Below are 24,304 nucleotides of genomic sequence, written 5' to 3'. Positions count from 1 at the left end.
AACACTCGGATATGTGTATCTCGGCTCCCTGAAGTCTCGGCGCCATATTTAAATCTACCCACGGCTGTGTATGTCGGCGGCGACCGCGGCAATTGCCGCGATCGCTCCGATGACACAGAAATCGGCGGGGATCGGCCTATAACACGCACCCACGATTTTCCCCTGATTTTCAGGGGAAAAAAGTGCGTGTTATATGCCGATAAATACGGTATATATATGAATAATCAAAAAATATATATATATTAAAAATAGTGAAGTGATTGTCCTTCAACCTTTGTGAAGATGCGATCCAGTGATAAAAAACAAATGTTCAATCAGATAAGTGCCAAAAAAAAGGGGGTCCTCAGAACACCTTGTGTAAATTCTTCTTTCAAAGACTTCCACCACACCCGGGTATCTTAGTGATCCCACTCCCAATGAAAATCCACTCACCAGCTCCAATTGCCACCACTTGCGTGAAAGGCTGATAAGCTTAATGATGACAAATCACCAGGATTTCAGCTACCAATATCTCCATCCAAGAACATGTTCCATATGTGAAGTAAAAAAATGCTCCAAATAGTGTGATAACATAAAACCAGTTTATTAACACATACAAATGCCAATTTCACTCGGAGTTCCTACCAACAATCACTGGTAGATGTTGGTTAGAAGTTTGACTTGGATACTCCCTTCATTATAAAACTGCATGGTGTAATAACTACATTTCTCATCAATAAAGTGTCAATCCTATACCCATATGTGCAAGGAGAGGGTGAGATAATCACATCTGACGCCTGCTCATATCGGGTCCTCCGTGACCGCATACCCCCAGGAAGTTTCACAAGTTGCTGTGTTGTTTACTGCTTATACAGTGTGCTGTGGAGGTTGCTGTGTGAGTTTATATTGTTTACATTGTGAGTTTAAACATTGGGGATTTGTTTGATGTGTGTGTTAATAAACTGGTTTTACGTTATCACACTATTTGGAGCATTTTTTTACTTCACATATGAAACGTGTTCTTGGATGGAGATATTGGTAGCTGAAATCCTGGTGATTTGTCATCATTAAGCTTATCAGCCTTACACGCAAGTGGGGGCAATTGGAGCTGGTGAGTGGATTTTCATTGGGAGTGGGATCACTAAGATACCCGGGTGTGGTGGAAGTCTTTGAAAGAAGAATTTACACAAGGTGTTCTGAGGACCCCCTTTTTTTGGCACTTATCTGATTGAACATTTGTTTTTTATCACTGGATCGCATCTTCACAAAGGTTGAAGGACAATCACTTCACTATTTTTAATATATATATATTTTTTGATTATTTATATATATATTTTTCTGTTGGAGCAGTATTGTTATTTTGCCATTATTTGTGATTTTGGTCACTTGGTGTTCACCACGCATGTATATGAATTATGTCATTTTTATTTATGATGCACTTATAAATAGGTGTGTATTAGTAGATTGAGTAGTTACTATAAACGAGTGTTTATTTTATTTTATTTTACTTTTTAGGAAGCGCCACTTTTTATTTTATTTATTGTGTGTGATTTTTGCACATTAGACACGGTAAAAAATAGAAATATATGGTATATATATAATAATGCCTGTAAAGTGGTGCATTTTTCCCATGTTTAGAATAGTACCACAGCAAAATGACATTTCTAAAGGAAAAAAGTCATTTAAAACTGATCGCGGCTGTATTGTCGGGTCTTGGCAATATAGATAAAACTCATTGAAAAAAAAAATGGCCATTTAAAAAAAAAAAATTGCATTGATACATGTCCCTTGGGGCAGGACCCAGGTCCCCAAACACTTTCTATGACAATAACTTGCATATAAGCCAAATGAGCACTTTTGATTTTTCATGTTAGTGTCCCTTAGACTTTTACAGTGTTCCGGCGGCTTTCGAATTTTCCCCGAACACCGCATATTGTTCCGTGTTCGCAGAACATCCAAACAACCAACCAAACTTATGCTCCGGCCGAACCGTTCGCCCATCCCTATTCATAATTACAATATTTTACAGCTATTAAAGCGGAGGTCCACCCTAAAAAAAATTACATAAAAATGCTCCTAAAAATCTGAAAAAAAAAATTGAAAAAAAAATTTTTTTTTACTTACCAGAAATGGCTGTTGCTAGGCAGATCATCCTAATCTACCACTTCCTATGCAGCAGTGATCTTCATTCTTCTCCTCCACGTGTTGGCTTCTGGGGAATGGGGAGTGCTGTGTTCTGGGAACTGTGTGTGTCCCAGAACACAGCCAGGCATTCACAAAGCAAGGCTCCACTGCCTGTTTCCCTTAGTTCGAATGGCGGGACTCGATCCGATAGACAGATCGGCCTTGGGCGGCTGACATCGCAGGCACCCTGGACAGGTAAGGTGCTTATTAAAAGTCAGCAGCTACAGTGTTTGTAGCTGCTGACTTTTATTTATTTTTTTTCAGCTGGACCTCCGCTTCAATGGAGATTTCACACTCATAAGGCAACATTGCTCTGCTCAATCGCCTATGCACTCTGACACGTGCAGGGCTTGTCAGTGCCTATGGTCTCCCCTGTTTAGCCTGCCTGTCCCGCTGCTTCCCTGTCTGCCTGTCACTCTCTCCCTCCAGTCCGCGTCACACTTACCTGCTGCTTCTCCTTGTCAGACCTGTCACCTCACGGTCCCCTTGGCCTCTCTCTCAGTCATATGGCCTCCTCTGCCCTCTGTCACCCCCGCCCACTGCCTCTCACAGTCCCCCCGGGTCACCCGCTGCCGCTTCTCCCAGTCTCAGGGGGGTTTTATCCAATCTGCATCCACCGCCGCTTCTCCTGGTCACAGGGGGGGTTTAATTCGGCCCACACCAGCCACCGCTTCTTCTGGTCTCAAGGGTCCCAGTCTCAGGGGGGATTGATCTGGTTCACAGCACACACACTCACTTCCTTCCAGACACCACACTGCTCTGTGAATTTGCACTAACAATCAAACCGTGCAACAGCACCACCTGCTGATCCTGTTGGTCTGGGAACAATTACGGTCCCAGACAAAAAAAGTGTTAAAAAAACGTTTGTCTGCATTTAGCAATCACGGCTTTAGCCCTGTCCAAGGCCAGAGAGCGCAGTTGGTTTCTCAGATTCGTAAGGTCCGCTAGTGCCTTGACAGCTAGTGATTTCTTATGGGTGGCCTCCATGGTCCTGATCTTTTCCAAGAGAGTAGCAGTTTGCTGTGCTCTGGCCTTCTTGAGTCGGGACCCAATCTTAATCAGGATTCCCCTGATGTAGCCCTTATGCGCGTCCCAAACCATCATTGGAGCACTATCGGGCTCACATTGGATGAGAAAAATTGTCTCAGCTCCATGGACACCTCTTCTGTGACCTCGGGAGTTTATATCAAGGATTCATTAAGCTTCCACATCCACTGATTGGGGATGGGAGACAGCAAGTCTCTGTCTACAAAAACCAGAACTTGGTCCGATAAAGTGATTGAGCCAATAGAGGCGGACGTAACTCTGGACAAGAGAGATTGTCTAACCCCTGATGCTGTTAAAGTGTTTTTTGGGATGTGGAATCTGTGCAAGACTGTCTAGGCTGCCTAGCTTGTGGGTGTTAATTTAATCTGGAAGACATTTTTGGGTATAGGTTTCATAGGCAAAATTAACACCCAAGGACCAATTTTTCCATACCTGTTTGACAGGTGCATGTCAATTCAATTTTTGACAGCAAGGCCAATTCTTGCTTTCATCAAGAGTACCTCTATAGGGTAATGGTGTGAAGGCACCACCAACACCATAAGCCCATTTTTTCTCTTCTTGTTACTTCTATCCAAAGTCTGCAAAACAGACACCAGAATTTATCCAAAGAAATCTCTAATCTTGTTCCGAGTGCACTAATTTGTGGCCTCATCATACAGACTGTCTCCCCAAGCCATTGTTTATAAAATAAAGAAAACTTGCAGAGAAAATTTCTTTTTTTTACCTTTATAAATGCCATTTTTGCTGCAGCGGGTTCTATACAAGTTACATATGTGTCATTTTACAGGAAGACTAAGAGGACCCCCCAGGGACTATATTTAAAGGCATTTTTCATTTTTATTGTTTCACTTTAAGCATCAGTAAATCACTGCTCATTTAGAAATTATGTTTTTTACAAACTTTTTTTCATTAATGCATGTCCCCCAGGGAAGTACCCGTATACTTTGTATGCCCAATAACTTGCATCTAAGCCCTCAAAATGGGAAACTTTTGATTTTTCCAGTCGAACTTTAGACTTCAGTGGGGTTTGTTATTTGGCTCTGAACATTAGCAATGTTCGAGAGTTCTGCAGCGAACCAAACCCTTGGGTGTTTGGACCATCCCTATCTGGGAGTAGTCTGCAGCAAAGTCCATTACTTCTTGTGAGTTTTTTGGTAAACATAGGATAGCTTGTTAGATTCTGAGCCTTGGTATTGGCCTGGTAAAGCAGAGGGACCACCATTGCTATGACACAACTCATGTTGTATACATTATTTTCTTCAATGTTTGAGAAAATTAAAGCATACTGTAACTAAAGGTAACACACTTTGCTTTGAATAGAGTAGGGAAGGGTTTGAACTTTCTAGGCAGATCATTTCTCAATATATTTCCTGATGACTGCAGTCACCGGAACCAAAGGTGAGGGAAAATGCAAGATTTTGAGTTACCTTCAGAACTGGAAAATATAAATCTTCTTATGGGGACCTGTTCCTGAGACAATTGTATAAGATTGTACTTTTCTCACTTGGAAGATATTTTTTCTTACTTCTTGGTTTATATACAAGAGAGGAAGTTAAGGAAATGTCCTTAATGTGACACAGATAGGACATTAAGTCCTATCTTTGGCTTTAGAAATACTTTAACGTGGTTGTAAACCTTTAGATATACCCAGTGAACTGACTGGCCTCAGGTGATACACAGATATGAAACAAATCCTCCTACATAAGCTGTACCTGTTTATCTGTGTTCTCCTCTTGTCTTAGCATTCAGAAAACAGGGGGCCAGGAGCTGAAGTCACACACTGCAGAGCTCAGTGAGGAGAGCTCTGAGAGCTGATTGGAGGTAAGGGACATTCCCCCTTTCACACAGCACACAGGAACAGAGCTGAGGCTGTCAATCAGATGGAGCTCCCTCCCCTGTCACCTTTTTTCTCTTGGTTTTGTTGTGGAAATTTTATGAAGATGTATTTAATATGTATTGTCATAGTGTCTCCCAGTGTTAGTTCTCCAGCAACCCGCTCTAAAGAGCTGACTGGGGCAGACTGACGCTGGTTAAGATCCATTTGGTAGTGAAAAGCTCCTTGGGGATGTAGAGAAGTGTTTGCAGAGTGGGGATATGTCCACCAGCGAAGGGCCCCTGTGTGATACACAGAATGATCGTCTGGGGGGATGTGTTCGCTCTGCAAAGATATCAGTTTAGCGGATTTACGCTCTTGTCACCCCTGTGTGCCTGATCAACACATTTGGGGGGACCATGGCGTGCACCTGCAGATAATCTCCCATCCACACTGGACAGTATGTGTTCTCTGAACAACGCAGAATAAGGATTCACATCAAAAAAAAAAAAAACGTGAGTCTTTGAATCGTTATGGTCGGGGACAGTGTTCATGATCTCAAGCTTCCTTTGTCTAGCTAAAGATAGATTACAGAGACAGGGGGCGGGAGATCGTACACGCTGTCCCCACCCAGACACACCCATACGACTCCCCTAATCATTGTTCATTGGTTGTTGTATAACCCCTCTTGTTTGAAGGAATGCCTGTGCTGGATTGGTCGATTGTGAAACCATCAGGCTATATGAATAAAATTTGCTCAGAGGTTCAAGTCAGTTGGTTTGAGCGATGGCGCGAAGAACATGAGGAAGGTGACTATGTCCGTTTATTGGGGAAATGCGGGAGACACAGGTTGTTTAAAGAGGAAGTAAACCCCAATGGGTTTACTTCCTCTTTGTTTCCTTGCAAAGGTAAAGCATAATGGGCTACTATGCATCGCATAGTAGCCCATTATGTGTCACTTACCTGACACAGGAGCCTGCGATGTCACCGCTATCCCTTCTCCTACGAAGCGTCCATCTTCTTTCCGGGTATCGCGGCTCCGGCGCTGTGATTGTCCGCAGCCACGATGACATCACTCCTGCGCATGCGCGCTGGTGTTGCCACTAATGGCATGATCGCCGTTACAGACGGCACGCTCAGTGCACCTGCGCATGGTTGTCTACGGTGATTGCGCCATAGACATCGGTGCCTGTCTTTTGGAAATAGCTTCTAAACCATGTAGGTTTAGAAGATATTTCTTGCACCTAGATTAAGACTTACCTGTGGGTAAAAGTGGTCTGTAAAGGTTGAAAGGTTGAAAGGGAGCTTAACAGCGCAAAAGAGTATAGTGGTTTTTCCACGACAGTTAAAGGAAAACTTGTCAGAAATTATTTATGCTGATAGCAGAGGAGCAAGGCAGCAGTCAGAGGTGACATTTGGCGCTCTTAATCATGACACGTACAAACTATAGAGTGATATGCTTTTTTCATATTTCATGTCTGATGTTTACAACCACTTTAAGGCATTTGAGTATTGCCATATACAACAAGGAAAAGACAAGCCGAAAATGCAGTGATGTTGTAATCTAATATTTGTTCAATGAAAACATTTATTAAATTTTTCTGCCCATCAGTGGCAGCTAGTGCTGTATATTTTGAAGGTGGGGTGGCAAACAAGACATCCCACCACCCCCACCCCCCTCCCCAGTCAGTAAGTTGACCAGTCGGCCCTGCACTTATCCCATTTAGGTCTCAGGTGGCTTCGGCTTCTTCCTGCGTCTCCTCTGCGTCTCGGGCTTCATGGCGGCTTCCTCTTTGGTGGCTTCCCTCTGCACTGCGGCCAATAAGATTGCTTCTCCTTTCGGCCAATTGGATCTCACCCATTTCCTGATTGGTCGGGAGGAGAATCAAGAAGACAATAGCGAATATTAATTCGCTATTGTCACACAACTGGGTGGGCTCCAGGCGCAGTGCTTTGTGCCCTGAGCCCACCTTTCTTTGAAGCCAATTAGAGCTCCTGGCTCTAATCACATGTTTCAAAAAAAATAAAAATCTCATCGGAATCCATGCGTCTGACTCCCTGCGTGTAGATTAGGGGCCAGATGCATGGATTTGGGCCCGCCTAATGGACAGGCCACCACTGCTGCCCATGTAATACATATATGCAATGGCAATGAGGGTGCGCTTTAATGTCCAAATGCCACACATAAGTGCTCATAGGGAGCAGAAGTTTTTGCATTGAGAGCACATTCACTGCACGCTTCCAGCACAGATACCAAAATGTGATCAAGGCTTGTAAGCCGGAACACGTGAGCCCCTGTATGTTTTTCACTCACTTTTTTATGCACCAATAAAGAAGCAACAAGAACGTTTGGAGTTGCTGTCTCTATTCTTTGTATTTATGTCTGTACCGGTGTGAGAGAGAGCTTGAGAGCCAGAGCACACACTGTGCATTTTATCACAAGCCTGCAAAGGACTTACATTGATTTTGAGTGTTGCATTATCTGCTTTTACAGATACCAAGCTGTCAAATACAGCCCCTGGTCTCTAGTAATGATCTGGAGTGAGTGGGACCAATCAAGGGACAATCACAGTTGTTACATGATCAGGCAAACCTTCCTGCCTACCAGGTGCTTACTATAATGCAATATTTTTTTTCATCTCCTGCATTTGATTTTATATTTGAATTGAGCACGGCACATCTTATGATTGCCCACACTTTTATCTCCTAAACCCCTTTCACATGGATGATGCAATCAGGTCCACCTGTCATTTTTTCAGGTGAACCTAATAGGATGTAAATGATCGGCGTAAATGTATACTTGTGTCCATTTACACACAGCTGCCTCTGTTTGTGTCCGCTAAAAAAAAAGAAGGGGATTTGTCCCCCCCTGCAGCTAGGCAGATCCAAACGGGGGGGTAGTTGGATGTAAATCGTCAGCCAGTCAATTTAGGGTAGTTGGATGTAAATCATCAGCCAGTCAATTTACACCCATAGAGCAGAGCAGGCTCGGTCTATTTCCACTCTACATAAACTGAGCATACATGGACCTGTCGTCTGCCCACACGAATCAGAGGACAGATCCCCTGCTGAGCAAATCAGATTTTGTAGATAAACATGATGCAGTGCAACTAAAAACAAAAAATAGTCCAGAGAAAAAAATAAGACTCCCAAACTCAAACGCCCATCTACTATGGAGATTCCAAATAGGTAGTAAGGGAGTGAGAAAATATATCAGCCGCCTCGGGTGAGGAATCCACCACCACTAGTTACACATGCAGCTTACCTCAGGATATTGACCCCTGAATTAACAGGCTGGTCATACGCGCTTTCCCAGCAAAGGGTAAAACATCTGAGGCATCCAGCGCCAATGATTCCAATGTGGCAAGTCCCCGGAAGTGATATATAAAACAAAGGCAGACTAATAGTGCTCTCTGTCTAAATCACTAGCTTTTTTACATTAAGTAAAATTCTCACATTTAATCAGCTTGCAGCAAAACCCATAAAGTGTACAGATCCACTGCTCGATGTGGACTCAGGATAGCAGCGATTGTTGTCACATGAAAGCCTCCACCTCTCTTCAGTGTTACGTCCAATAGGACTTCATCAGATTCCATCCCAAATGAAAGGGACCTTAGGCTCATGATGTTACAACAAGAGAAATAAAATTTGATATTTTTTTTCCTTTCCTTCATTAGTAAACTGCGCTAATGTAACATTAAAAATAACAATAAACACTATTTTTTTTTCTTATAGTAAGCAGCAGCTCAATGTGAGATACACACATAAAAACATAAAAAAGAGTAGAAGCTATGCTAATAAAGCCCAATTAACAATTAATTGATTGTAGAAATGGAAGACATCTCTCAAATGACAAAAATTTGGGATAATATATGTCAATTGTCCAATTAGCACCACAATGAGTATAATTCAATAAGTGTGCCACCACCGGAAGAAAAACTTGCTTGTGTGGCTCCAGCCTTGATCACAGATCTCCATTAGTTCTCTTTCCTTTGGGTTACTGCTGAGTGAGTTGCTGATTTAGTGGTCCTGGATTGAGCGGTGTCACCAGTGTTTGAATATACCTGTGAGATTGTCCATCCATAACTATCTCTACGATCCCCGGTGCAGGCAGCTGCCTTGGCTGGGCTGTGGCCACATGCTGGTTTTGCTTGTCCAGGTTTGCTTCTTCAGGTGGTGGCACACTTATTGATTTTTGTCATTATAGAGATGTCTTCCATTTCTACAATCAATTAATTGTTAATTGGACTTTATTATTATTATTATTCTCTTTTTTACCCTATTGTAATGGCTGATGTAGATATGAATAGTAGGAAAATCTGATGAAAAAAGCTTGCAATTAAATATTTTGGATGGTAAAACTAGCTTTAGATGGCTTTAAAAAAAATGATTATGCATGCATAATAAACACTCATTCTGAATCCCTGAGGATTTTATGATGCTAAAAAAAATAGAGAAGCTTTCTGGGGGATTCATTTGTTTGTTATATAAGCCAATTGTTTAAGCAGTACTTTTTAATACATGATTTTATAGAATTTCTCGTGTGAGCTATGGAGAAAAAAGAGGTAAAATGTTATGCTTTTTCTCATAGCATATTTTTATCTTTATGATTTTATTATATTACTTGTATTCATGCAAAACTGACTATTTAATTGTTAATTAATATTATCCTGAGCTTTTGTTTTGCCCATGGCATTTAATATTTTTGTTTCAAGTTAGCTTTTAGAAATCCACTTTCCATAGTTTTCAAAATCCTAGAACATTTAAGCTTTCTAGGTTGATTCTTAGTAAGTCCACTACTGATAATTAAGAAAAGAAAAGGGGTACACTCAACTTTAGACCATGCTTAGCTTTAGTACCTAATCAGTTTCAAGGTTTAAAAAAGTTACTAAAATCAAGTTTATATGAAGTGGAAAAGGTAAGGTAAAGATAAAAATGTTTTGTTCAATACTCTGGTAATTAGCACTAAACATTGAAAGTTGCTATGATGGAGGGTTTTCTATATTTTTCATTAAACTCTTGCATTTAATTGTAATTTTAATATCAGATGTCTTTGTTAGCTGAATTTTTTTTTCACTAAATAGAGCACATTCACTTTCAAAGTGAATTTTTATTTATTTCTAATAGTGATTGAGTCGAAGCAACAAGAAGGTTCACTTTGTAGAGAACTCAAAATCATGTACAAGTACAATTAATAAAATGTTTGAAAGTAAACACATCTTAACCTAAGATAACAAATGTTCCCTTTGCAGAGTGAAAGCGGTGGAGGTGTTCTGACTTCAATCATCCAATCAGGTGCAATCTAAATTAAAAAATTAATTTTCCTTGCACATGACTGTGTATTCTTATGATAATTGGCCCATAGTAAAAATACTTAAATACTTAATTACTTTGACATCAAATACCGGTTTTATGGGAGCTAGCTGCTATAATCCTAATATTGTTTTTACTATGGGTGATTTTGCATCAGATAAAATTGTTCCCAGGGGCGCATTCTCCGCTGGATCACTTTTACAGGTCGTTTCCGAGCTTACCCAAAGTCCGTAAGCAAACCGATGTGGCTGTTTGCTGGATAGGAAATAGAGTGAGGGCAAGATGCCCCCCCACTCATCTCTATGTATTTGGAGGACCAGAGAGACCTCTTATATCACTCCCGGTTCTCAGGCATAAAGAATTTTTATTTTTATTTTTTTTAAGTCAAAATGTCAATTTATTTTTATTTTGCTTTTAAAGGTACATTCCTTGTAATAGGAATAAAAATGATAAAAAAATAAATAAAATAAAGGGAGAGTGTAAAAATAAAAATGACAAGGAATTAATATAAAAATATTGTGCTATACACATAAATAAACAATAGCAGCCAGCACTACCATCATAACAAAAATTGTGTGAATGAATAAAGTTTTTTTTTTTTTTTTTAGTCAAAATGTTACTTTTTTATTTTGCTTTTAAAGGTAGATGAGAGATGTGGGGTCTCCATAGGCTATCCCCTCTTCAGTCTATCATGAATGCTGCTGCCAGACTTATCCACCTTACCAACCGCTCAGTGTCTGCCAACCCTCTACTTCAATCCCTACACTGGCTCCCAATCACCCAGCGAATTAAATTCAAAATTCTAACCACAACATACAAAGCCATTCACAACTCTGCCCCAAGCTACATCACTAATCTTGTCTCCAAATATCACCCAAATCGTCCTCTCCGCTCTTCTCAAGACCTCCTGCTTTCAAGCTCTCTCATCTCCTCCTCCCATGCTCGTCTCCAGGATTTCTCCAGAGCCTCTCCCATCCTCTGGAACTCGCTACCTCCATCTATCCGGCTAGCCCCTACTCTTGCTACCTTCAGGCAATCCCTGAAAACTCATCTCTTCAGGAAAGCCTATCACGTCTCCAACTAATCTCCTACCACTTCCACCAGCTCATTCCCCACAGTTACAACCTTTTGTACCACCTGCCCCACCCTATTAGATTGTAAGCTCTTCTGAGCAGGGCCCTCTTAATCCTATTGTATTGTATTGTATTATAATATAACTGTATTGTCTCCCTTTTATATTGTAAAGCACTGCGTAAACTGTTGGTGCTATATAAATCTTGAATAATAATAATAATAATCCCACATCTCTCAATAAAGAGGACCTATTATGTTTATTTCTATTACAAGGGATGTTTACATTCCTTCTAATAGGAATAAAAATGATTAAAAAAAAAAAATAAAGGGAGAGTGTAAAAAAAATGACAAGGAATTAACATAAAAATACTGTGCTATACACATAAATAAACAATAACAGCCAGCACTGCAAACATAACAAAAACTGTGTGAATGAGTAAAGTTTTTTTTTTTAGTCAAAATTTTATTTTTTTTATTTTGCTTTTAAAGGTAGATGAGAGATGTGGGGTCTTTTTGATCCCACATCTCTCAATAAAGAGGACCTATTATGTTTATTTCTATTACAAAGGATGTTTACATTCCTTGTAATAGAAATAAAAATGATAAAAATAAAATAAAATAAAGGGACAGTGTAAAAATAAAAATGACAAGGAATTAATATAAAAATACTGTGCTATACACATAAATAAACAATAGCAGCCAGCACTACAATCTTAATAAAAATTGTGTGAATGAATAAAATGAAAACAGTACAGCACTAGGAATCAAATGATGAGTATTTACATATCAACATACCATTATATACAAAATAAATTGTGATTAGCATATACAAAAAACTCTAACACCACCATCTGATTGATAGTGTCTATAAATAAAGTGCACTGTGCAAATTGTAAATCAACATTGGTAGTATAGTCCCATTGGTGATTAAACCATTAATCCATTAGTATATATTTATGGGAAGGAATCCAGGAGTGTAGGACTAAAAGAGTCACCACTGTGTGTACATCCACCACCCAACAGAGAAGATTAAATACACTTACCAGAAGATGGCATTAATCAGGCATGTGATATCAAATCTCTGGATAGCAAGTGGTGCAATTCCTCCTCCTCAGCTGAGCCACCTCAGGCAACCTTGACCTGGCATGTGAGAACATGGATCAGGATGGCCTTGTCCCAGATAGTAAAAAAAACCTCCTTCCACCACAGAACCGTTTGGGACAAGGATGGCCTTGTCCCAGATGGTAAAAAAAACCTCCTTCCACCACAGAACCGTTTGGTAGGTTTATGGTTAACAGCATACATAAAAGCCTCCACATAGTGAAAAAACATGTGGCTACAGGTTTAGTTTGATTAAAAAAAGGCTTTATATAGATTCCAAGATGTATTGCATCAAGTAAAAAATCTTCTCTGTGATCACCAATGCATAAAATTCAAAAAAGGTGCAATGGTATGGAAAGGACTCATTAAATCCGATGCGTTTCGTCTACAAAGACTTCAACTGGGGTATCCCCAGCGGGGAGGTGGAGCCACGGAGTCACTCGCTCCTAAATATAGAACACTGGCTACAATGCCAAAGCGTAACATGCCAAAATGTCCCATGAGCTAATTTGCTGGATGTACAGTAGGTCAGCCCATTAAAATCATTGGGCTGCATTATGCATGTTGTGGGAAAAATGAGCCAAAAAATATGTGGTCCCACTATGTTTAATGTGCATGGGGCCTGAAAGTGAAATTGGTGTGTTTACACAAGAACAATGAGAATCCAATCACATCTGTGTGTTTATGAACAAAAAATGTGCTCTGCATTTCAGAAATGTGCACAAATGCAAGGTAAGAGATGTACCGTGCTCCACCAAAAAAAGAGTTCTGGAGCTTCATTGGAGCGTTTGTCATGTGTAGACCAGTCCATTCAAGTGAATTGGCTGCCCTGTGTGCGATGAGCAAAAAAGCTCCAAAACTCACCCTCAAAAAACACATACAGAGTTGTGAATGGTGTCAGAGAGCTGATTGTCTCTGCGTACTCCCTCCTATGTACATGAATAAAAATGGAAATACACTATACAATCTGATTGTACAATCTGTGTACAATTTTACAATTTTAGATTTACCAAAAGTATGGAATAGGACGACCCACCTACCTATCCAAATACTCTTTATCTAATCAGGCAGGCCCTTGCACTACATTAGGGGTGCCCAACCTGCAGCCCCAAAGAGTTTAGCATGCAGCCCGGGCCCATCTGCAAACATAGCAGCTGTGGCAGCTTACTTTGACAGACCAGGCAAATGCAAGCATATAGAGATACCCGGGATGCCATGTGTAAGGTACCTGGTAGTTGAGCCTGACTGGTAGAAGGAGACCTCTCTTAAACGCTGGTTCAGGAGCCGCTGGAAGTGGGAACAGTGGTCTCCTGAGCACAGTGGGTAGGAGGGCCTGATGCAGGTTCCAGCAGAAGCAGACACCGGAACTGGAAGGATGTCCCTCAGGAATGGCTGAGCTGCGGATGCAGGCTGCGGATGCAGGTTGCGGATGCAGGTTACTGGTGCAGGCCGGAAGGCAGGCAGACTGATGCGAAGACAGCAGCAGGATGCGAACAAGCAGGCTGGAAGCAGCGTCACAGGACACAGGCAAGCAAGGTCAGACAGTCCGTTTGGCAGGAGATCAGGCAGGTATAAACAGGAGGGATGATCCAAGAATAGTCAGACAGGCAGGAGTTCGGCAACAGGTAACAGAATAAGCAAGGTCAGGCAAGCCGGGTCGGATTGGAGACTGGAGAGTGGTCAGACGTAGCTGGGTCAATAGCAAACAACAGACAGGCAGATACAGGAACTTTCAGGTGCAGAGCTGCAGACGAACAGCACCTGACATGAGCACCTGTCACTCTTTTAAAGGGCCCTTGGCGCCAAACGGCGCTAGCGCGAACGGGCGCGCGCACCCGCGCACGCGCGAACGCGCGTACGGGCACACGCGAGAGCGCGCCGGCGCCCCCTGGTGGGGAATTAAGCTGAATTAGCCTAGAAGGATTCCTTGTGGACCTGCGTGCACGCAGATTCGCCCGACGGCTGCTGACAGGCCCCTGACATTGCCCCCTCCCAACGGGCAGCCTCCGGATGCCCAGATACTTTTCTTTTCAGGATGGGCAGAGAAATAAGCATGAATTAAACGTTTGGCATGAATATTACAGTCAGGTTCCCATGAGTTGTTTTCCGGACCATACCCCTTCCACTTAATTAAAAACTGTACTTGCCCAGACCTCTTTCTGCAGTCAAGGATGGATTCCACTTCATACTCTTCATTGCCGTCCACCAGAACTGGTTCAGGGACCCTGGTGCCCCTATCAGGAAAAGGATCATCTACAGCAGGCTTTAAGAGTGACACATGAAACACAGGGTGTATCTTAAGTGAGTCAGGTAAGCATAATTCATAAGATACTTCGTTAATTTTCCTTTTCACAGGGAAAGGCCCAATAAATTTAGGGGCAAGCTTCTTGGAAGGACATGTCAATCTAATATTATTAGTAGACAGCCATACCTTGTCGCCAAGCTGAAGGTTTAGATCTCCTCTCCTTTTCTGATCAAAGAACCTCTTATTGTCCGCTTGGGCCTTGGATACCGCTTCCTGCAAGATCCGGTTATTACGACTGAGAAACTGCACTGTGTCCTGGACCGCTGGAACTGATGATTCTGAAAGAAAATCTGGTAAAAAAGATGCATGAAACCCATAATTGGCAAAGAAAGGGGATTGACCGGTGGCAGAGTGGCTGGCATTATTGTAAGCGAATTCCGCTAGGGGCAGCAAGGACACCCAATCATCTTGCACAAAAGATGTAAAACACCTAATGTATTGCTCCAGAGTCTGATTTGTCCTTTCAGTTTGCCCATTTGTTTGGGGATGCTATGCTGAGGACAGAGCTAGTTCAATCTTCAGATTTTCACAAAGGGCTCTCCAAAAGCGTGAAGTAAACTGTACCCCCCTATCGGACACTATATTTGCGGGGATCCCGTGTAACCTGACAATTTCCCTAATGAACACACAGGCCGTCTCCACAGCAGAAGGTGTTCCCTTTAGGGGCACAAAGTGGGCCATTTTGGACAGCCGGTTAACGACCACACGGATCGCCGAACATCCCTCAGAACATGGCAATTCAACTATAAAGTCCATTGCTATCATCCTCCAGGGCCTATCTGGTATAGGCAGTGGTCTTAGTAGTCCCCAAGCTCTGTTCCTGGGAGTTTTATTTTGGATGCAGACAGAGCAGGAGTTGACATATTTTCTGCAAAATTCCTTTAGGTTAGGCCACCAAAAGGTGCACTGCACCAGCTCAAGGGTCTTACGGACCCCAAAATGTCCCGCAAGTGGGTGGTCATGCAACAGTGTCAGAACCTTGACTCGGACGTTCTCTGGTACAAAAATTTGACTTCCCCTCCATAATAGTCCATCTCGGGATGTTAAAGAGGACCCCTGGAGACTTGAAGGTTCTGGGGATGCTTCTCTGATCATGGATAGAAGATCTGTTTGAAGGAGAAGGAAACTATTTGCCGGCAGAATAGTGTCAGGTACAGAAAAGTCTTTGGGATTATCGAACATGCGCGACAGCGCATCTGGCTTTACATTCTTGGATCCCGGCCGGTAGGTGATATGAAAGCAAAACCGTGTAAAGAATAGAGCCCAACGGGCCTGTCTGGGTTTTAGTCTTTTAGCAGATCTTAAATATTCCAGATTCTTGTGATCCGTATAAATCAGTACTGGATGAACTGCACCTTCAAGCAAATACCTCCATTCCTCCAAGGCTGTCTTGATAGCAAGTAGCTCCCGGTCCCCCACATCGTAGTTCCGCTCAGCCGGCGTAAGTTTCCTAGAGAAGAACCCCACAGGATGCATCAGGTCCTTGTTGCCTTGTCGCTGGGAAATAATAGCACCCACAGCTACCTCAGAAGCATCAACCTCCAAGATAAAGGGCAAAGATGGATCAGGATGGCTAAGAATCGGAGCCGATGTGAAACGCCTTTTTAACTCTTCAAAGGCCCCCTGAGCTTCCAGGCTCCAGTGGAAACGAAGATTCTGCTTGGTTAGCTGTGTAATGGGAGAGATGATGGCAGAGAACCCCCTGATAAACTTCCTATAAAAGTTTGCAAATCCAACGAAGCGTTGTACGCCCTTCTTGTCCATGGGTGCTGGCCATTCTAACACAGCAGACACCTTCTGAGGATCCATTTTGATGCCAGTTGGGGAGATAACTAACCCCAGGAACTGAATCTCTTTTTGTTCAAATTCACATTTCTCCGCCTTGACATACAATCTGTGCAGGCGGAGTCGGGCCAGGACTTTACGGACATGTTCCCTATGTTGCTCGAGTGAACTGGAGAAGATTAGAATATCGTCCAAGTAGACAATTAGAAAGATGTCCAGGAAATCCTTGAACACATCATTGACCAGATGCTGAAACGTGGCAGGAGCATTGCAAAGGCCGAAGGGCATGACTAAATATTCATAGTGTCCGAAGCGGGTCCAGAAAGCCGTCTTCCATTCATCCCCGGCCCGAATGCGGACCAGATTGTAGGCCCCTCTCAGATCTAATTTGGTAAAGATGATGGCGGACCTTAGTTTTTGAAACAGTTCAGGTATTAGGGGCAACGGATAATGGTTTTTGACCGTAACCTTGTTTAGCTCCCGATAGTCCACACAAGGGCGAAGCGTAAGATCTTTCTTGGAGACAAAAAATATTCCCGCCCCAGCTGGTGAAGTGGACTGTCGAATGAAGCCTTTTTCAAGATTTTCATTGATGTAAACCTTAAGTGCCTCTTGTTCCTTTTCGGATAGCGGAAAGATGCGCCCAAAAGGAATCTCAGCTCCCGGAAGCAGCTCGATTGGACAGTCATAGGGACGATGGGGTGGCAGAGAGTCTGCTCCCTTCTTGCTGAACACATCTGCAAAGTCCTGATAGACCTCTGGTATGTCTTGAAGCAGATCTGGGTCAATGTCCATACAAAGTAAGGTAGCAGCAGAATTAACGGGTTCAGGTAGACAATGTCTTTGGCAATATGGTGACTGAAACTTGATCTCGCCCGTGGCCCAGTTAACAAGAGGATTGTGGGCTTGAAGCTAGGGCATACCCAAAATGATTGGGAAAAGTGGTGATGAAATAACGTCCAGGACTAGGATTTCTCGGTGCTGAGATGAGCAGGTAGCAGACAGAGGAATGGTTTCTTGAGAGACCTGTCCAGACTTTATAAGAGACCCATCGGCCAGAAAAATTGAAAGTCTATGTGTCTTACTCCTTAAAGGAAGATCTTGTTGAGTAGCAAAAACAGAGTCAACAAAACAGCTACATGCCCCGGAATCAACAATGGCGTTGACTTGAATTGTTCTTCCCTGGAGCTGTAATGAGAGAGGGAGAACAAGTTGAGTGGCATTGGCTGTTAAAGCGGATAAACTGGTAGGAGTTGAAGGAAAACACTTACGGATCTTTACTGGGCAGTTGTTCACATAGTGGCCCGTCCCGCCACAATAGAGACAAAGATTCAGTTGGCGCCTGCGTGCCCATTCTTCAGGGGTCAGAGTAGTACGCATAAGTCCCAGTTGCATAGGTTCAGGAGCATCAGTTGTTTGGTTGACTGGACTTGGCCCGGCAGAAGGTAGATACCAGGAGGCAGGCAGCGGGGCTCTTGCGGTCATCCACATAGGCCGTGTTTGCTGAGAAGATCGTTCCGACCGGCGCTCACGAAGGCGTCGGTCAATTTGGATAGTAATGGCAATAAGCTCCTCCAAGGTGTCAGGCATTCCCACCCGGGCCAGTTCATCCTTAAGACCCTCAGATAGCCCCATGCGGAATTGGTGGCGTAGGGCTGCATTATTCCATTGCGTGTCCGCGCTCCAGCGTTGAAAGTCCATGACATAGTCCTCGGCCGGCCTACGGCCTTGCTGGAGTGCGATCAAAGCTGCCTCAGCGGTGGCAACCCGCTGAGGATCCTCATAAAGCTGGGCCATAGCTTCAAAAAAGGCGGGTAAAGACTGAATCTGTATAGCGTTGGTTTCAAGCAAGCGGTGGGCCCAGGTCTGGGGTTCCCCCTGGAGGAGGGATATGACAAACCCCACTTTGGTGACTTCTAAGGAAAAAGTCCGTGGCTGTAAGCCGAAGTAAAGTTGGCAAGCGCTGCGGAAAGCCAAAAACTTGGTTCGGTCACCAGAAAACTTTTCAGGAACAGGGACTCTTGGTTCCGGTGGAAGCATGACCACGGAGGGTGGTGCAGCAGCTTGTGCTGGAGAGGCTGCGGGAGCAGGAGCCACACCACCGGGACCACTGAGATTTAACACTTGACCCTCCAGTCTGTCATAACTGTCCTGTAAAGTCTTTACTGCTTGGGTGAGGGCTGCCAAGTGTGTACAAATCTCCTTAATGGGAGAGGTCTCTCCTGCAGGCTCAGTCATGGCTGTTCGTACTGTAAGGTACCTGGTAGTTGAGCCTGACTGGTAGAAGGAGACCTCTCTTAAACGCTGGTTCAGGAGCCGCTGGAAGTGGGAACAGTGGTCTCCTGAGCACAGTGGGTAGGAGGGCCTGATGCAGGTTCCAGCAGAAGCAGACACCGGAACTGGAAGGATGTCCCTCAGGAATGGCTGAGCTGCGGATGCAGGTTGCGGATGCAGGTTACTGGTGCAGGCCGGAAGGCAGGCAGACTGATGCGAAGACAGCAGCAGGATGCGAACAAGCAAGCTGGAAGCAGCGTCACAGGACACAGGCAAGCAAGGTCAGACAGTCCGTTTGGCAGGAGATCAGGCAGGTATAAACAGGAGGGATGATCCCAGAATAGTCAGACAGGCAGGAGTTCGGCAACAGGTAACAGAATAAGCAAGGTCAGGCAAGCCGGGTCGGATTGGAGACTGGAGAGTGGTCAGACGTAGCCGGGTCAATAGCAAACAACAGACTGGCAGATACAGGAACTTTCAGGTGCAGAGCTGCAGACGAACAGCACCTGACATGAGCACCTGTCACTCTTTTAAAGGGCCCTTGGCGCCAAACGGCGCTAGCGCGAACGGGCGCGCGCACGGGCGCGCGCGCACACCCGCGAACGCGCGTACGGGCACACGCGGGAGCGCGCTGGCGCCCCCTGGTGGGGAATTAAGCTGAATTAGCCTAGAAAGATTCCTTGTGGACCTGCGTGCACGCAGATTCGCCTGACGGCTGCTGACAGGCCCCTGACACCATGCAAACATAAATGATGGGTGCAGGGTGTGTGCTAATGAGGTCGACTGGTAAACTCCTTCCTTCGTCTTACTGGTTTCTACATCCCAAGTCTAAATATCAGAATGCGATGAAGCTTTTTATGAAACACAAGGCTAAGTGAGGCCTTGTGCAAAAAAATCAAAGAAAGCTTTCATTTTTCTGCAACTGAGGTACATTAACCACTTCTGGACCAAGCCTATTTCTGACAGTTGTTGCTTACAAGTTAAAATCAGTATTTTTTGCTAGAAAATTACTTAGAACACCAAACATTGTGTATATATATATATATATATATATATATATACAGTCAGGTCCATAAATATTGGGACATCGATGCAAGTGAAGTGTTACAGAGGGGATCTTTTGCTAGAATTATTGCTCTCGCTCTGACAATCACAGCAATACCTCTTGAGTGAATACCTCATGTGTGATTGGAACACAGTTTACATTTGAAGGCGCAACCTACGTATCCGTTTTCTTTGGTGTGCGAGCACACGGGGACGGGGCACTTTAAACATTTTTTTTCCTCTTATTTATTTTATTTTTATTTTTTACACGGTCTCTTTAAAAAAAAAATTTCCAAATCCCTCCTTTGCACTTAAAAGTAATGTCAGCCGAATAAACCGGAAGTTACGTCGCTGCCGGGTTACTACGATTCCGGATGTCCAGGCTGGTCGCTTGGGTCTCCCAGTGGGTTTCCCACTCCTTGTGATAACAGCTGAGCGGCTGCTGAGCCGCATCGGTTGTTATCACCAGAAAGCCGACCGCCAACTGTAAAAAACGCTTCCTCAAAGCGACGTCCAGGTACATCATTTTGCAGGAAGTGGTTAATGGTATATTGGTACATAGGGGAGCACTCACAACTACATTTTCTAAAGAACAAAATTTGTACACCAATAATTTCTCAACAAGAGTCTGCCCAGTAGATCTCTCAAAGTCCTACTTCTACTGCCTGAAATGAATTTTTGGGAGGTTAAAGTATAACTAAATGCAAACTGTTTTCTTTTGTTTTGGAGTGAAGAGGGATTAACAACTTGCCTACTGGGCACATAAACCCCCCTCCTGCCCAGACCAATTTTCAGCTTTCGGTGCTCTCACACTTTGAATGACAATTACTCAGTCATGTAATACTGTACCCAAATCAATTTTTTGTCCTTTTTTCATACAAATAGAGCTTTCTTTTGGTGGTATTTGATCACCTCTGGGTTTTTTATTTTTTGCGCTATAAATGAAAAAAGACCAAATTTTTTTTTTTAAAAACGCATTTTTCTTAGTTTCTGTGATAAAATTTTGCCAATTATTAATTTTTCTTCATAAATTTTGGCCACAATTTATACTGCTACATATCTTTGGTAAAAATAAACCAAATTAGTGGATATTATTTGGTCTTTGTGAAAGTTAGAGAGTCTACAAGCTGTGATGCAAATCATAAAAAATTGATCACACTTGATGTACTGATGGCCTATCTCATTTCTTAAGACTGGAACAAGCCAGGAAAGTACAAATACCCCCAAATGACCCCTTTTTTGAAAGTAAACATTCCAAGGTATTTAGTAAGATGCACGGTGAGGTTTTTGATGTTGTCATTTTTTTCCATAATTCTTTGCAAAATGAAGATTTTTTTTCCCCCCACAAAATTGTCATTGTAATAGGTTATTTCTCTCACATGGCATGTGTATTCCACAAATAAAGCCCCAAAATACATTCTGCTACTCCTCCTGAGTATGGGGATACCACATGTGTGGGACTTTTTCACAGCCTGGCCACATACAGAGGCCCAACATGCAGGGAGCACCATCAGGTGTTCAAGGAGCATAAATTACACATCTAACTTGTTGACTACCTAATAAACTTTTGAAGGCCCTGGAGCACTAGGACAATGACATGTGACACTGATGTAGCACTGATGACAGATGGCACTGATACGTGGCACTGATGACACTGATGACAGATGGCACTAATATGTGGCACTGATGACATTGATGACAGATGGCACTAATACGTGGCAGTGATGACATTTGGCACTAATATGTGGCACTGACAGATGGCACTAATGCGTGGCACTGATGACACATGACACTGATGACAGATGGCACTAATATGTGGCACTAATGACACGTGGCACTGATGACAGATGGCACTGATGACAGATGGCACTAATATGTGGCACTGATGACAGATGGCACTAATACGTGGCACTGATGACAGATGGCACTAATATGTGGCACTGATGACAGATGGCACTAATACGTGGCACTGTTGACACGTGACACTGATGACACGTGACACTGATGACAGATGCCACTGATACGTGGCACTGATGACACGTGACACTGACAGGTGGCACTGATGACAGATGGCACTAATATGTGGCACTGATGACAGATGGCACTGGGGACAGATGACACTGGGGAGGGATGGCACTGGGGATGGATGGCACTGGGGACAGATGGCAGTGGGGAGGGATGGCAGTGGGGACAGATGACAGTGGGGAGGGATGACAGTGGGGACAGATGACACTGACTTGACTTTTTTTCCATTTTTTTTTCTATTTTCTGACTCACCGCTGCAGCGGTTAGCTCTCCCTCCTCACATGCTGTCGCTGTGTGAGGAGGGAGAGCCGGCGATGAGAGATGATCTCATATGTTTACATATGAGATCATCTCTCATTGGCACCGCCGATCGCACTGTAAACGGCCGCTGTGATTGGCTGTTTATGGCAATCTGTGACTGGCTGTGTCCAAGGGACATGGCCAGCACAGAACTTCCCCCATGTGCACCCGCGGGAGCGCGCATCATGGAAGTAAACAGCAGGACGTCCAGGGACAGCCACCCGGCAGGTAGCGTCCGCGCTGCAGCCGTCTTTCGGCTATAGCGCGGGCGCAAAGTGGTTAAAACACCTGTCAGTTTTTATTGCTGCCTGTATCCCCATTTAGGGAGATTCACCTTCTCAGTTTGTGTTGTTTACCATTATCATTGAAAGTGAAACTAAAACAAAATCCCACATTTTGTGTTGTCCCCAGAAAAGTAATAGAGAGGAAATCTTCCAATGGGGACACTAGTTCTGGTGACCTAGGGGTCCCCAAGGGATTCACCATAATTTCTAGGGATTTCATCTCACTTCCTGTTTTAGCTATGGGACAGGAAGTGAAGGTAAATCTCCCCAATGAGACACAGATGGCAAAAAATAAACCAACAGGGGTAATAACCCTCCCTTACTCTATCCAATTTGCAAAAAAAAAATGCCTATAGTTCTACTTGTTCACTGAAGGCTCTTTGAAAAAAGTTTTCTAGAATGCATTAGTAGCTTGATGATTGTAATTGCTGTGTATAATTACATTTTAATGATCACTTAAACACAAAGAAAACTTGTTTCTACTTTTAGAACCTTTTTACAGTTAACAATCGGAGCTTTATTACGGAAGTCATCATCTTGGGATTCCAATTCTCTAAAGAAATAAACATTTTTATCTTCCTACTTCTCCTTATGATTTACATTTTGACACTTTTTGGAAACCTTCTGATCATCACACTGGTGGTTTACAGCAAGACCCTCCAAACTCCGATGTACTTCTTCCTTGCCCAACTCTCTTTATGTGATATTATGATAGCCACAGATATTACCCCAAACTTGCTTTACGTTTTACTTTATGAAGGTGTAACAATGTCCTTCACAATCTGTATTTTCCAATATTATATTTTTGCAATGATGGAAAGTTCAGAGTGTCTTCTTTTGACTGTAATGGCTTATGACCGATATTTGGCCATCTGTAACCCTTTGCATTACTCCTATATAATGAATGAGTTGTTTTGCACAAAGCTTACTATCTTTTCTTGGTTGTTCAGCATTTTTTCCAAGATGATTAGCACAATTACAATAGCCAGTCTTGATTTTTGTGGACCAAATATAATTGACCATTTCTTCTGTGATTTCTCACCACTGTTAAAACTTTCTTGCTCAGATACATTCTTTGTTAATTTAGACGTACTACTAAATAGTGTACCTTTTATTTTCTTACCGTTCTTAACCATTATGATATCATACATTTATATCATTTTGAACATCTTAAAAAATTCCATCCAGTACTGGAAAACAGAAGGCTTTCTCTACCTGCAGCTCCCACTTGACGGTGGTCTCCATATTTTATATAACGCTAATTGTAATCTATGATCTTCCAACAAGTGGACAGTCATTGACTGTAAATAAATTAATATCACTGTCCTTTACAGTTGGAACACCACTGATTAATCCAATTATATACAGCTTGAGAAACAGAGACATAAAATGTGCCTTTGCTAAGATAATAAATTGTTTTTTTATTGTATAGGGGAGATGCCCATTGACTCCACCCTTTGATTTTGATTTCCAATTTTCAAAATTGATGACAGATTTTGGGCCTTTTTTGCTAAAGCTTTTGTAAATAGGGCAGCAAATTGATAACCAGTCGTATCCTAGTAGTACTTAGTTGGTGCCTGCAATGTGCACAGCGCGTGTATGGGTGTAAAGTGCTGTATACTGTATAATATCCCATCGTTGAAGGCATCATCCCTACAACAACATAATATGAAATAAGGAAAGATGCAACTGGGACTTTGAATATGCCTCAAATGGAAACCAAGTGAAAAAATCTATATAAAAAATAGATCTTTATAATACCACATATATTACAAT

The 24,304-nt window shown here is 42.9% G+C and overlaps 1 pseudogene; it reads left to right on the top strand.

Annotated features, from left to right (window-relative positions):
• LOC141134235 (olfactory receptor 10A7-like) overlaps positions 1-23,960 on the top strand; it is a 45,669-nt pseudogene extending 21,709 nt beyond the window's left edge.
• Positions 23,961-24,304: the final 344 nt, after the last annotated feature.

Source organism: Aquarana catesbeiana, linkage group LG03, assembly GCF_042186555.1.
Source record: "Aquarana catesbeiana isolate 2022-GZ linkage group LG03, ASM4218655v1, whole genome shotgun sequence".
NCBI classification, from domain to species: Eukaryota; Metazoa; Chordata; class Amphibia; order Anura; family Ranidae; genus Aquarana; species Aquarana catesbeiana.
The sequence above is the reverse complement of the archived record's forward strand: the minus strand, read 5'-3'. Positions and strand labels throughout refer to the sequence as shown.